Here is a 16,279-nt window from a genome sequence, read left to right on the forward strand (position 1 = left end):
CATTGTGATTTAACAAATATATATTTAAAGTCTCTCTGACACCATGCTAACCCCATATACTCTACATATCTGTCTCTAGTAGGTTTAAAATACTGAAATCCCAAATAGAGCTGTGGTTCATTCCTCCAGTAAAGGTAATTAAGTTGTAAATGCTGATCTTGCTAATGCTAATGCATGGTTTACTAGAAATAAATTGCACTTAACTGCATTTAGAATGCAATCCAGATAATCAGAAATGACTGGCAAATTAGCACCAGTCAAAGCTCCCAGCACAGAGTAAGGATGGCAAAAAGAGTCCTGCTGAATTCATGCAGGCACATATGAACAGCTCAGATCTTCCCATCTCAAGAGCTATGGTGAGTCAAAGAAATCATTTACTCCACAGCCTGCTCTGAGATGCATCATTGGCTCTCTGGGCAGCAGCGTCTGGTGGCTGAGCATCTTGAGGGAAGAGTGTCCTCTTCGATGTCTAACATTTATCCCCTCACTGTAATTCAAACAAACCTCTGCTCTGCAGTCTCTGGGCAAAAATGAACTTCACTGCCCCCCAGCCTCTCCCCCCACCCCACCGCCCCCCAGCTAAGCAGAAGCACCCCTTCCGTCTCACTCAGTCCCACTATGAGGGTCACAGAAGCACGGCGTCTACATCTCACAGGGCAGAAAAGCTGGGTTATGGAACTGTCCACAAATAATTTTTTGTTTTCTTTTGTTCTTTGCTTTAATTCCTTTGAACTTTAACATGTAGTATTTCATTTTTAAAATAATTTGCTTCTGATGTAACATGGCATGTCACAGAAGTAGTTCTGCTTGACTCAGTGGCTTATTAAGATTTAATTAAAAATTTTCTCTATACCACACATAAAGTGCACAGCTTGAAAATGCATGTATTTATTAATTTATGTGAACAGTAGTCTCTGCTATCTGCTGTTTCACTTTCATTTTGCTTTCTGCCTTTTCAGTCACCTGCAGTCAACCAAGATCCAAAACTATTCAATGGAAAATTCCAGAAACAATTCATCAGTTTTATCGAGCCGATACTATACACCAGGCACTGAGCTAAACAGGAACTTAGGTGCATTATCATTTAACCACACGCTTTCTCTTTCTGCACATCACCTGTTTGTATAATGCACCACCCAGCTTTGTCCTGCCCAGGACACGAATCACCCCTCTGTCCAGCAGGGCCCACTACACACACCCCTGCCTGTTAGTAGCCATTACAGTGATTAGATCCATTGTTGCAGCACCCCAGTGTCTGTGTTCATGGGACCCCAATTTTACTTCAAAAGGGCCCCAAAGCACAAGTGACGATGCTGGCAATTCAGATACGCCAACGAGAAGCCAAAAGTTCTTCATGGAAGAGAGGAGGCAAGCACAGTGTGATATAAGCCATTTTGAGAGAGACCACATACACATAACACCAATTACAGTGAATAGCATCACCCGACCAGCACTCTGTTAGGATTTCGTGGTCCCCAACCAGTCCTTTTTATAATTTGCATCATTTAGTAGGCGTCTGTAAAGAGACGATATGCCGTTAGTGAATAAAAGTCCACATTTGATAGTTATTAGTGTCTGTTTAGGAACAACTTTTGCAGACTTGCAGCTACCACTAGAGTTTGTTTATTTGATTGTACTGAATCAAAACCTAGGACCAGATTTTCAGGGGCATCATGAGTAATTAAATTCCCAAACCTAAATGCAGAAGAGTATTCTTTGGAAAATACCTAAATTATCCAGAAAATTCCTTGGAATATAATTACCATATCAAGATAATGCCATCTGAGGGGATCTGTCGGGCAACACTGCTCTGCCCCCCTACTTTCAGCTTTATTTCATTTCAAAATCCACCGTTCAAGTGCAGTGTCCATCCGCCAGGAACATACGTTCTCTCGTGGGTTGGTGGGTTGGAGAGTGTAGGGAGTGAATTTCCAAATCCTCACTTCCCACACTTTCTCTTTCCAAACTTGTTCTGTCTGAGACCAACCTCCACTTTCACATTTCTAATTTTCATAAGAAAACCATGCCTCTACCCACGCGGAATCTTATAATGAACGGTTCATTGCCTGAAATGGAAAAATACACATGGAAACCCCCAAAGGAGACTTTTCAGAAATCATTATTCCTGAGGGAGAGCCCCTTGAGAGCAATGCTGACATTCAGGGAACAGATAAATGGCAAGCAGTTTACTTTGGGTGGGCTCCAAGGCCGCGGGCCCATTCTTCCACTCACACATGCACTCTTCCAACAAACATCACCTGTCTGCGAGGAGCCCGTCTCTGTTCTAGGCAGGGCTGTTATTGTATCACTGTTTGGTGTTTGCTATGTTTAGCTCCAAGATTTTCAATTTCTCAGCAAATACATGTCAGTTATTTGGAGGAAGGTATGAATTGTGTATGCCTCACAACCAATTTACACACATTGCTATTGCGTCAGCATCTTATTTTATGAAGAACAGGTTTTACCACAAGGCTGTGCTCCATTAAAATATGCATTTTTATTATCACTGCAAAAATAAATAATTTCATTTTCGTTGCTAAACTTTTAAACTTAATTTATGATAGCACTTAGAATGTTTTTACATTCAACAGAATGAACTCGAAAAGCATTATTTTATTCACTGAATTGAGTGAAAAAGGAAAGTTATTGGAATTAACTGATAAAACCTGGCATCATTTAACTGTTTGTGAAGTTCTGCTAATGGAGTCAACATTTGAACAGCTGTGATTTTCATACTTTTTTTTTTTTTTTTTGCACATACACAGGAAAATATTGATTCCAAAATAAGCCACATTAATTTAGAACAATCTTCTGATCTAAATGAAATGTCATACTTTCCAAAGAGCTGGGTAAACACCTTTTATTCAGCTCCATGGGCCACATAAACACCTTTAGGCCCCGTCTTCTTAAAATAATTACCTACCTCTGAAGGTGGAAATAGAAAATAGAATCTTAATAAAGCCACCACAAATTATTCTTATGCAATTATTAATAACATGATTCATTAAAAATTGAGAAAGCCTGAGAAAATTCTTACCCTGACTGGGTGTGAGGCTGATGGCTGCACGGCAGGCCATATGGTCAACTAAATAAAAACTATTGTTCTGCCATGATACACCCTATGTAAGTGTTTCATAACTGTTCCTTTTTTTAATGTCAGATTGCATTACTGCCAGAATATAAGTCGGATTTGGCTGGCAATTGTGATAATTAGACTGGCTTTGTCCATTCAATGGCCATATTAACTCACACGTAATGTACCTCATTTTCTTTATCAGTTTCTGAAATCTCTATGGTGTCTTGTGCCTCAGCCAGGGAGCAGTAGTGACAGAGTTACCAGTGTAAGCACGTGTGTGAAAGTGCTGGCGTCCCTGTATTACGACTAGAAAACTACTTGTGTAGTCAATGATTTAATACCATTTTTGGAAGAGGTATAAAAACAGGATTGCCTAGCTATCTTCCTTTGACACTGTCTGGGGAAAATCAAATAAATGCAAGCATCAACTATTTATGAGGAATCTTGGATATGACAAGAGAGCACGGTTATCACTGCTCCATCGCTATGAGTGCTCTGAATGTAGGAAGGGACGGTACAGTGTGACACTGAAGAACATGGTTCTCAGTCGAATTTGACTTGTGTCGAAAGAGATGAACTATGGATGTGAAAAAGTATTGTGTTTGCATCAGTCGTGTTTTCTTTTTGATAAAGCACATCAGAGGTATGTAATAGGCTATATCATAAATCTAAGAGAACTCTTTCAAATCGTAGAGCATACCAACAGATAAAAATAAATCATTGTGTAATCATTTAATTAACATCATCAGTTTTCTTTCTTATTGGCATATACAGGTGTCTGAATTTTTCTCCTCTTTTCTTCATGGTAAAATTTTATTTTAAATCCTTTCTAATGAATGTGGACTCAGTGTGATGCCTGTAGTGATAGGAAATGACAGACTTTTTGTCTGCTGTGCCCAGTATAGTCCCAGAAACACAAATGTTTCTTAAACGGAAATGAAGGTGAAATCAAGATTGAGCAAGGAACACAAGCTAGAGTTTGTTTGCCCGATAATGTCTTCTTATCATACTGTTCTGTTTCCTTTTTTGTACTTTTCTTCGACATCAAATGTTCCTCCCATCTTCCGTTTCTTCCCTCCCTTCTTCCTTACTGTACCTTGAACTTTCTATAAGTTTGTATTCCATCCTATCAGGCAGTTTGCAGGGAGTAGGCAATTCAAATGTCTGGAGACTCTACTGAGTTGATGACATGACAACATCTCCTACACCACTCGCAGGACCTTGACTCCTGGCTTTCCTTGGCGTGATAAAGGAAACCTCTGCTTCACCCACCATACTCACTGAAGTGGGAAAGGCATGGCCCACTTCACTGTCCACTGCGTCTCATTGGGAACAGCTACCACAACTAACTACTGAATGTAAAACATTTTTTGAAGTCATGCATGTTTACACACATATGAGCAAAACAACTGTGCTCATTCATATAAATATCTGACATATGAATTTAATAAATTTTCAATGCTCCTAAATTTTAGTCTCATAAATCTGCTTGTTGGAATATATTTGAAACTAAAAAGTGAAGAAAACTCTTTCCTTGCCTTCTTCTCCTAGTCAAATATGAAGTAACGATGGACATTTTCAATGTAGGTAGATACTCTAAACCCTGAGGTGAGTTTTCTACAAGTCAACTTCACTTAGACCTGTTGGTATACAAGGGAATAAAACTGGAATTCTTTCAAGACACCTATAAAAACGGTTACTCAGCTGGTTCAGAGTAAAATTATGAGCTGCTGCTACATAGAAATTGAATACTAACCTAATTTTTGATGTTCTGCATAGAGCAACATGATCTAAAAGGATACGTGTGTCAAAATCTACGAGGTATATTTGTAGGAGGAATGAATTTGCTCAGAGAAAACAGTTTGACAGGAAAATTACCACGAGAGGAATAAAGAGTTCTTTAAAAAGTGAGAACCCTTCAAGAAATGACCATGGGGGAGCGGGGCCAATGGCTGTAATTAGCTCTTCCGAAAACACCCTGCACAGTCAGCCTCCTTCCTCGGTGACCTCCTCCTGCCCCCTTGTTCTTGTCACTTCCAGCTCCTTCTTCACGTGCTTTGCCTTCTTAATATTCAAATCCTCACCTAGGCTTTTTTTTTTTTTTTCTGTTTTCCTTTGCAGAGTAATATTACTTTAGCAAATTTATTACACTTTGGATAAATGCGTATTGTAAACTGACAGATCACTCCTGACTGCCCTTCAGATTGTCTATCCCGACACCACCTTCTGCCCCAGGAAACGGATCTTTGTGGAATCCAGCGACCGGCCCTTCTGTTACCTTGGGCTCTAGCTGTGTCCCATCTGGGAAAGAATCTCCCACAAGGAGACCAGAGAGGAAGACAATTGAAGGCAGGTCACTGGTCCTGCCACTTCCCTGTGGTCTCACCCGTGTCACTTGACTAAAAGCAGCTGTACTGCTCATGGCTGCCCTCTTTCTGTGATTCCTTCCCGATTCCAGCTACTGCTCTGCTGTCTCTCCCCTTCTCCTTTAGACCAGGGACAGTAAGCACTTGGCTATGAGTTTAGCTACGGCACCAGGTCTTACAGTTTTTTCATGCCCGTTCCCATCTCAACACTTCACTCACAAAGAAACGCTCTGACTGCTCCCACTTGGAAAGAGACCTTGATTTCTTCCTAGGAAACTAGCTCATGGAATGAAGCGTCCGGTGCTGAGGACAGGAGTAGACCTTTAGTACACACCCTTGTCCCATCCTCTTCCCTTGCTTCCCACAGGAAATCTCTAGCCTCAATTTGTTGTTTGTTCATTCCTTACCTTTCAGTATAATATTAGTAGGATATTTCTATGGCTTCTTTTGTTGCATTTTTAAATTTCCATAACTATGTTTATACTATATGTATTCTTGTGAAATGACTTGTTTTACTCAATTTTAGATTCCAGAGATGCCCCATGTTATTGCCTATAGTATGTTTTCACTACTACATTTTTTTCAGTCGCATTCTATATACCCGAAGAACATCTGTATTGTTTCTACCATTTTGCTGTCGCATGTCTTGCAGCTTGCAGGAGCCTTCTGCAGCTCACGTCTCTCTGGGATTATGTCTCTCATGTCTCTCACGTTATTGCTAGGATGGTGCAGTATAGTATGCACACATCTTTAGATTTACCAGAAATTAGAGGGTCTTTTCCAAAGTGACTCTACCATGTTTTAAATCAACAGACAACAATTCCAAGAACCCTACTTCCTTTCCAATACTTCACATTGTCCAACTTTTAAATTTTTACAAATTTAGTTTATGTGAAAGTGTTTGTATTGCAGATTTCATTTGCATTTTCCTTGAGAACTAATGAGGTTGCAAATCACTTTGTGTAATTTTTCTTCAAGTCTTCTGCCCATTTTTTTTTCTAATGGATTGACTTTTTCTTACTGACTTGTAAGACTTTTTAAAAATATATCCTAGATATAAATCCTTTTGTAAATTATATGTTTGATGAATAATTCTCTCCAGTATGTAACTTCACTTTTTATTTTTTTATGGAAGCTATTAAGGAAGAGAAGTTCTTAATTTTAATGTGGTTGAATTTACAACTCTTGTTCATTTATGGTGTGAAATTTTTATGTCTGACTTAAAAAATATATTTGCCAATCATGAAGTCATAAACAGTCTATTTCAAATTCTGAAACTTTACAATTTTGTCTTTCTTTCACCTTGAGGTTGTACTTGACCCCACAATAACTTCTGAACACGTATGTGGTAGGGATCAGAGTTCTGTCACTCCCTTCTCAATTGGATAACAACTTGGGATGAGATAACATACTGAATAACCCTTCCTCTCTATACTGATGGACAAAATATGTCTTTGTCCATCCAGGGTACATAACATATAGGCATATATTTTGAAATGTGTGTTTTCTTCTTCTCCTGTATGCCTCATGATTAGACACTTTGCATACATTACCTCACTTACATACAGTTTTGCTGCAGTTATGTTATAATCAGGTATTATTACTGTTTTCTTACACATGAGGCCCAGGTACCTGTCACTTGCCCCAGGTCCTACACATAACAAGCCAGCAGAGCTGTCAAGAAGATCTGCACTTGACTCTGATGGCCATTCTTTTCCTGCACTAGCATGAACTTCAACTAGCCAACTGAGCATGGCACATTCGTGAGGACTCTCACCTTGACCAAGAAGCCAGAACAGCTAGGATAGTGTATTCCTAGGGGAACGATCTCATAGAAGGAGGACCCACCAAACAGAAATAGGATTTTCTTCAATGAACACAACTCATTCCTATTGTGACAGGTTTCTGACCCCATGAATAGATTTGGGGGCTATTGAGTAGACTTGGCTGCAACCTGCAAGAGAGAAGTTGAACCATCAGTGAAGAATCACAGAATATAACATGTGTTTTGGGTGCCTGGTACTTGCTGACGTAAAATTACAATTTAGCAATAACGCATTGTTTGAAACGCCAGACTAGACAACAATAACAACAAACATATAATCAGAAAATCAATGTTTCCTTGTTGGAAATTATTATTTATTATGATATCCATCTTAGGAAGTTTATAAGTTAACTGAATGAAGCACAATCAAAATGTACAGATGCCTGATTTGAAGGAAATTTAGCAAATGGAAATAAGTTTAAAGAGTATAAAGAAATCCTCAACCCATTCACCTCTTCCACCTCCACAAACTCCATCTGTCGATTAATTTCATGTTTTAGCTGATGTGTAACTCAAAGACTTAGTTCCAATTTGCACAAAGTATAAAAGATACCTGAAATCTAATGAAAATATATTTCTTAAACAATATAAACAATATTTAAACCTTATTTATACAAGAGGCAAACAACTGAATGGGAGAAGATATTTGCAAACAACATCGCCGATAACCCAATAATGGGCTAATATCCAAAATATACAAAGAATTCATAAAACTCAACAGCGAAAACAAACAAACAAAAATCCAATTAAAAAATGGGCAGAGGACCTGAACAGACACTTCTCCCAAGATGACATACAAATGACCCATAGATATATGAAAAGATGCTGTGCCTCACTAGCTCTTAGGGAAATGCAAATCAAAACCACAATGAGATACCACCTCACACCTGCCACAATGGCTATCATCAACAGGACAAGTAAAAACAAGTGTTGGAGAGGCTGTGGGGGCAAAGGGAACCCTCATACATTGCTGGTGGGAGTGTACATTGGTGGAAAACAGTATTGAGGTTCCTCAAAAAATTGAGAATAGAATTATCATATGACCCAGAAATCCCTCTCCTGGGTATCTGCCCCAAAACCCTGAAAACATTTATCTGTAAAGATATATGTGCTCCAATGTCCATTGCAGCTTCATTCATGGCGGCCAAGACATGGAAACAAGCAAAGTGTGCTTCGAAAGATGATTGCATAAAGAAGATGTGGTACAGATACACAATGGACTATTACTTGGCTATTATGCTATTTTGGTTTTGTTCTCGTACTATAGAAGATAAAGCTGAGTGGAGCAAAATTATAATAAAATTATTATACAATGCATGCATGGCTTCCCCAATAACCACAGTTAGTAAACAGTAAAAGAGTTACGGAAACTTTTTGAATTTATTTCTCATGTCTGTTCCAGTATTTTGCCCATTATACACATACCATAATAAAATGTAAACACAATATTGTGAATGCGTTTTTTAAAAGTGAAAAGAATTAAGCAGCCTAAATTTCCTAACCTTTCACACAGTGGAAAAGTTGAAGTATTGGTGGTGATGTTCATCTTTGTAATCCTGCACGGGGCTGGGACCAACGCCCAGGATTCAAATCCTTTTCCCCTTGGACCAGGCTGAGTTCTGTGTGAATAGACCTTTTGCCCTTTTTAACTGTATTCGTCTATTTAGGAGAACAAAAAGAGCCCCTGGGGGCAGTAACCAAGGTATGGCAAACCCGGAGCTAACCTTGGGGATTGGAGAGACAAGCCCCTGGTATCCGTAGTTCTCACAATACCATAGAGGCTTCTAAATAGAAAAGAAACATTGAGAGAGAAGTGGAAAACCTGCCCCCAAGTGCACACCTGTGTGTACTTTTCCCATCAGTGTCTTTACTATCAGCACCTGGGAGAGCTCGCCTCCCCCCCCCCCCCTCCTCCGCTCCAGGAAGTCCATCTGCGCTAACATGTCCTTGAAGTGCAATGTATCCTGACTCATTTTCTGTCCCAATGCCCCTTCTTTCTGATGATCGTCGCATGAGCACTGTTCATCCCTACTCCACTTTCCATCACCGCCACTGTCGCTTGGGCCGTTTTGCTGTCTCTCTCATAGTGCCCTCTACCCCACCACTGTGACCTAGTCCCCACTACTGCTTCTTCATGGGTCAGTTTACTGCTCATCCCATCTAGGAAACTATGGGCAAGTCCATTTCATGTGGGTGACAACTTGGCTCAGCATCTGCTGTGACAATTTTCCTTTCTAGTTTATTCTAAGCAATGCACAACAGGGCCTGGCGGTCCTCATATGTTCCAGACTAAAATTCAAGATTCAGTGTGTTGGCCAAAACATTTTCCCAAGCTGTGAATTTAACTGTATGCGTTTATAAAGGTATTGAACTCACGCCGTATTTTCCTATGAGCACAACAGAGGCCCGATTTTGAAGCACGTGTAGCACTGCCTTGTCAGCTTATACAGCTGTATCTAGAGTATAAAATACATATACCAGACCTTGGTGTCACTGCACAGACGTCAGGCTGTCTGCTTCTGGGATGAATCTTTAAGTTTTTTTATTTACTTAACAGTTTTTTTATGACTTACAAATGTGAGTGCTTTCTTAGTCTCAGTATTCTCGGTGACTAATGAGTATAATAATGCATTGACATTAAATATTTAAAGATGAAATTGAAATAGTTCACGCAAAACTATAAGCATATTGTAAAAACTCAGGAAATGCCAGCTTTTATCAATATAGTGTGATTTTTTTCAAGAAATATATTTTGAACTCATATAGAGAAGCATGTGTTGCAATAATGAGGCACATAGATACATTACAAATCATTTGTTTTAGGTTGGTGCAAAAGTAATTGTAGTTTTTGCAATTATTTTAACCTCTTAAACCTCAATGAAATTTGCAGCAACCTAACAGAATTTTAAACCTGTACCTTCACACTTAGCTGCAAGGCTAGCTGACAACATATTTCAGTGTTTCAAATCCAGGTGGCTGAAAGCCATTCATACCCTCTGACTGTGGCATGTACTTTAATGCAGGTTAAATAAAATTCACACACTGAGACCTTGTCACAGAAAAGGAGCCAGGGGATACTTAAGACACTCAGGAGCTGGGGATTCTCGGAGTAAGAGAACCAAGATAAAAAATGCAGCTCCAGGGCATGGAGTTTCAACTACAGGAAAGCTGGAGACATCGTAGCTAAACTAAAGACGAAAGGAGAGTAACAGCCTTCCGGATATGATCTTATAAGGCCATCCAGCTTTTTTCCTCATGAAAGCTTGGAATCAGCGCATCTAGATGCTAACCCTCGCCAGCCTCACCCATGTCACACCGTCCCTCACAGTTCACTCCAGATGTCAGACGCTTCCCTAAATATTGTAAACATGCTGCTTACTGTATTGCAGCTTCCAAGCCTAAGTACTTATATTCCTTATGCCTCTGATATCATCCACCCATTGTCTAACTAGGAGAGAGTCACACGTCATCTACGAGTTTCAAATTCACTTCTGCAGACCAGACTCTGACCGGCCGGGGCTAGATAAAGGGGCCGTGACATACGCCACTATAATAACATGAATACAACACTCATCACTCTGAATTTAGGTCTATATTTCCCTTAGTGCTGTAGTGCTTTTGAGGTTTAAAATATTCAGCCATTTCATTGGTTCAATTTACTGCATTACCTACTTAGTTTCTTTCTCGAGATGACAGAATGTGCTCCAGCAAGCCCTGACGTTTCAGTGTGCCTTTCCTACCAATGAACGCTTGCCTTGCTCTGTCCTAGCTCAGAGTGTTTTACTGAATTGTTCAGGAGAAAGGGAAGTGAGGAGAAAAAGAGAAGGAGATGAGGAGAAGGAAAGGGTGGGGGGGAAGGGAGACTAGAGGGAAAGATGAAGACTAAGAAAGGAATAGAGTAACAGGTAAAGGCGGGCTTAGAGTTAATTTTTTGTTTCATACAAAATGCCTCTACTTTTTAAAAATATAGATTAAATATGAATTTTACAAACCTACTTTTGATTATTTTCTATGTTTTCCTTGGAGTGCAAGAAAGAAGTAAAGTGTAATCACAAACTACTATTTAATGACAGCTGAGAGGATTATACAGTTCTACATGCATCCATTTTACATAGGATTCACTTAATAGGACAGACAACAGCTACTGCCTATTTGAGGAGTCTACATTTATGTCAACTTAGACCAGGGGTGTCCAAACTGCGGCCCGCAGGCCAACTGCGGCCCACAATCCATTTTTTTATTGGCCCGCAGCGAATTCCAAAAATATATTTAGTTTACTTAAATAAACCAGGTGAGGCAATACGTGCTTCACCTCGAGTGAGTGGCCCAGCTGTTTGTGTATTTTACCGCATACGGCCCTTGGTGAAAAACGTTGAAAAAAAGTTTGGACACCCCTGATTTAGACTGACAACAGAGAGAAAATTAACTAACTCCCTTGTTAAAACAAGTTCATACAAGCTGGGGACTAAGAACACTGAGAAAAAAGTTCACTGTTTCCTTTCTCAGAGTTACAAACGTAGGAAGAAACAAATACACTTCCGTTCCTTCCATGCCACCAAACGTTCACATGAGCTGTGACCTACGTGTAGGCCCATCCCCCAGCTGATACACACTCACATCTAAGGACTTGCAACGTGCTGCTGCCTCTAGTATCTTGGAGGAAACGGACACAGCCACGCCCCCGGCCCTGTACACACACCCAAGCATCCTTTCAGAGAACCGAGGGTTCGCGCACGTCCGTTTTGTTCCTCCATCGGCACTTTGTCAGAGCAGGCGTGCACCTGCTCAGGTGGGCATTCTGAGAAGCCAGCTCAGCACTTTGCCCGTAATGCCCTCACCTCCCCCAAGCACGCGTCCACGTGTGCTCATATAACTGAATGCATGCCAAGAACTCGGCGGCATGCTTCATGAACTCCTGAGAACATGAGTAACTGATGCTGATATTCCAAAATCAGGGAAATGACTGCATGTTCAATAATTAAGAATAAAACTGTGTGGTTGGGAAGAAACATTTTAGTAACAGCCAGTACTGACTGCTTATGCGACTTTTGACAAATTGTCATTCTCTTCAGATTTTAGTGGAATGAACACACACATCCTTTTCTGACCTGATTTCCTCCCCTCCTCCATCAATGCTCACATACACACTCAGAAATAGAGAAGTCTATTTCTTCAGCAGCCTTCACCTACATCCTGCTTCTGAGATGCTTTCTAATTACCTGTAGCCTTCAAAGCATCACCTACCCCTGTGGGCTGCCTTGTTGTCTGTGGATGGAAGTGGTCACGAAACAGAAGTCACGGTCTTTCCTAAGACATGGTGATCTGAGCTCAGCCAGAGGCTATGTGATGGCTTCCAAAAATGGTTTTTTCCAAGACAGCAATGACACCCCTCTTAAATCCCTGACAACCCTGCATTCCAGCTCAGGGGTCCCCTCCAACATTAGTGACAGTAAGCACGGCCCTGCAGACCCACACTTAACATACACAGGAGAGGAAGGGGTGCACGGCGGAGGCATTCCTTCAAGACCCTCTTTCACTTAATATAAAGTACATCTGGAAAATGCTGTAATTCCTGGAAAATTGTGAGGCTGATCTTTTCTAAAGTGGTCCAACTTTCTGGAGCAACAGATTGCTTCCTGCTGAGCAGGGGACGGGGCAGGGAGCAGAGGCAGCCTCAGCACAAACGTTCCCTGGGGCTCAGGCCAGGCCTTCCACTCCTGTTACGTAACTTCTCTGAATTGTGTGCAAAGTGTGCGAGTCTCTGCCAACTGCATCAAGCTATTTGAATGAGCATGGTAGAGGACTGTGATTTCCTCTACAGTATGGAATTCTGGCTCAAATGCAAACCATAATAACATAATAGGGATTCATTTATGTCACAAGGCATAGCGACAACAACCAAAAAACCCTGGGAAATTACTCAGATTAACCCCGTGTATGCTCCACTGTGGTGCTTTATGCCTTTCACACTGAACAGGAAGGTCCCACAATAGCCAGAAAGGGCAGGTAAACACACAGGCAACACACCGGCACTCTTTCCTCATTCCAGAAGCTGCAAACCCAGTATTCTCTGTAAACGAGGACACGTTGGTGAAATGGAAAGTGCCAGGCACATGATGATTTCACCAGAGAACAAACACTTGAGTGCCACCACCCCTGGGATGAATGCTCCTTCTGTCCTCGAGCCACGTCCCCCTGACTCTCCACACCTCCAGGAATGACACGAGTTCTGCATGAGGCCTTTTCTTGTTCTCTAGATATCATGCTACAATGATATCTAGAGATACAAAGATTAGTAGTATGATTGCTAGGTAGACAACGGGATCCCTGGTGGAATAAACAAAAAGCAGCCATATCCTGACTTCAACTCCAGGTCCTGGAATGTCTCCTTCACTCCAGGACAGAGACATGAGAGTATGCCTTGAGGTTAATAGATAATCTCAAATCCCTTCTGGTGGACAAAGGAGCAGATCTGATAGATAGGGACAGGTTGGTTCATTAATCCCTTCAGGATGGGCAAACAGGACAAACCTGATAGATGAATTCCATTACAGGGCTCCAGCTCCCTTCCCCAAGCAGGCAGGGGAAAGTATAAAAGAGCTTTTTTGCCTCAGTCACTGGGCATCTCCAGTCGGGACCCCCTCCCACTGGGGAGCTACAACCTCTTCTCCTGCCTCTAATAACCTATCTTCCTGTACAACTCCTTGCCTCTCCCTGGTCCGTGTGTCCATTCTTCGGCTTCACGAGACACAATCCCAGCCCACACCCAGAAACTGCCGGCAGATCCAACATCATCTACATCATTTGGGAACTCACAGAAAAATATTCCTACTTCATTAAGAGGAGGAATATATTCCTCCTTCATGCCAGAGAAACTGCAATGTCCCTACTGTATGATATTTATATCCCCCTACACAATTTTAGTGCCTCTTCCCTTTAGACTAAAGGCTTGATTTCACTTCAAATGAAAATCGTTAATAAGAGGAAGTATGTGGGGGCATTATCAATTGCAAATGAACACTGTTGATAACTTATATTTGTAAAGCACGTTCACATTATTTATATCAACTAATCCTTACAGAAATTAAGAAGGCAAGGATAGTGCATTTATTTTACAGAAAACATTTAGAGAAATGGTAATTCTCTAAACTCATGAACTGGCTACTTCGTGGCAGAGGCGGGGTGACATTCTATCTACCGAGGTCATCTAGCTCCAATTTCACACTCCTTTCAGTACAGAACCCGCCTTCCACTGAGGTCCTAAAAGGGCATCGCACAAGTCTTGGTTAGAAGACGCGATGATGTGCTTGGGGGTTGGTAAGGGAAGAGAAGTAAAGGGGGGGCTTGGGAATTATTAGCAGTATCTCTAGAGCTGGCTTTGTCACTTGACTTACGGGCAAGGCAGGGCATTGATGCAGCTGAGAACGGCGATGCAAGAATGAAAAGACAGAGTAGACTCCACCTCCAAGGATTTTTAAAGTAATATTTGGAAACAAGGTGAGGGATGAGGTGCAGCATCAAGATGGCCTTGTTTGAAAAGCAGCCCCTCCCGTGAAGCAGACAGGTGACAGCAGTCTACACCTACCAACAGGAACCAGCCAAGGGCGCACAGAGCAGCTGGCGGTCAGGCGCTCGTTGCATGGCCGCAGGCTCCTTCAGCTGGGCTGGCTGGGACTTCTGAACCCTCAGCTGTCAGCTGCGCCCACGTGCTGGGCCAACCAGAACATGCAAAGGCTGACACATTCTGAGAAATGTAACTCCCTTGAATTTTGGTCTGGTGACAGTGCACAGGCTACCTCCCCTGTGGTTATGGAAATGGGGCTCTCTATTAGCTTTGCACACAAGGAAATTAAAACATTAGGGACAATTACTCTATCCACTGTTGAGTGCTAATTCTCACTGCTTGTAGCATAGAATTTACTCATCCAGAGTCAGAAAATTCTGTTGCTAAATGGCTCGTTTAATTCTACTGGAAGCCATGTTTCAAGCAGAACCAAGCCCAGCACATAGTAAGTGCTCCCTGTATACTCTCTGTGGAGGACAATGTGATAACATTGAAAACTCGCTCCAACAGGCAAGAGAATGCCAGCTCTGTGATTAAAATATTGAAATGAAGTCTGTGTGACTAGAGACCCTTCTCACTTTCTTATTAGAACCCTAAAGTAAAAGATATATTTAACAGGAAGTTTTAAAGATTTTGAGTGGATTAGTTTCAAATCAACTTATATAACATCTTTAATGATCTACTAAGTGGTAATGATAACACGGGTTATTAGTGGCTTGGTGGTGCTATACTGAGCACTTTGCACCAGTTAGCTGGCATAGGCACCATTATAAACATTTTTTATTTGTTTGTTTGTTTGTTTGTTTGTTTGTTTTAAATCAGAGGAACAGAGACTTTGCACGCCTGGCCAACACTGGGACCTTGGTACAGGATCCTTCCAGGCACTATGGCCCCAGCGTCTGCACCTATGTAATTCATCTTCACCACAACTCTGGAAGGAGACTGGCATTATCTTGCTTTAACACAGATGGCTGGCATCCTAAGACAGCTGGCAATGGGCAGAGACAGATCTCAAAAATGGATAACATGATGTCAATCTCAGCTTCTTTCCGCCACATAATTGTGGCATCTCTGGAATGAACAATTTTCACAAATCCATTACAAACCACAATAACAAACAACAATTCGGTTGAAGGGGGGCATCAATTGAAATTAACACATGTCATGCCTAATTCTCAAACGACATATCTCCTCTCAACATTTATTGTCATTCCTATCAATAGTTATTCTCATTCTCATTTTTATATGATTTTCCCCCAAATGTTGTGTTTCTTGACACTCATATGAAAAAATGCTCACCATCACTAATCATCAGAGAAATGCAAATAAAAACCACAATGAGATATCACCTCAACATGGATTCTTGAAATTGTGATAAAATTAAAACTAAGAGGATCTGAGCTGAGGAGTGACATGCTCTGGCCTGTTATGAAAAGATCACTCCGGCT

Source organism: Rhinolophus sinicus, linkage group LG04 (genome assembly GCF_036562045.2).
Source record: "Rhinolophus sinicus isolate RSC01 linkage group LG04, ASM3656204v1, whole genome shotgun sequence".
NCBI lineage: Eukaryota > Metazoa > Chordata > Mammalia > Chiroptera > Rhinolophidae > Rhinolophus > Rhinolophus sinicus.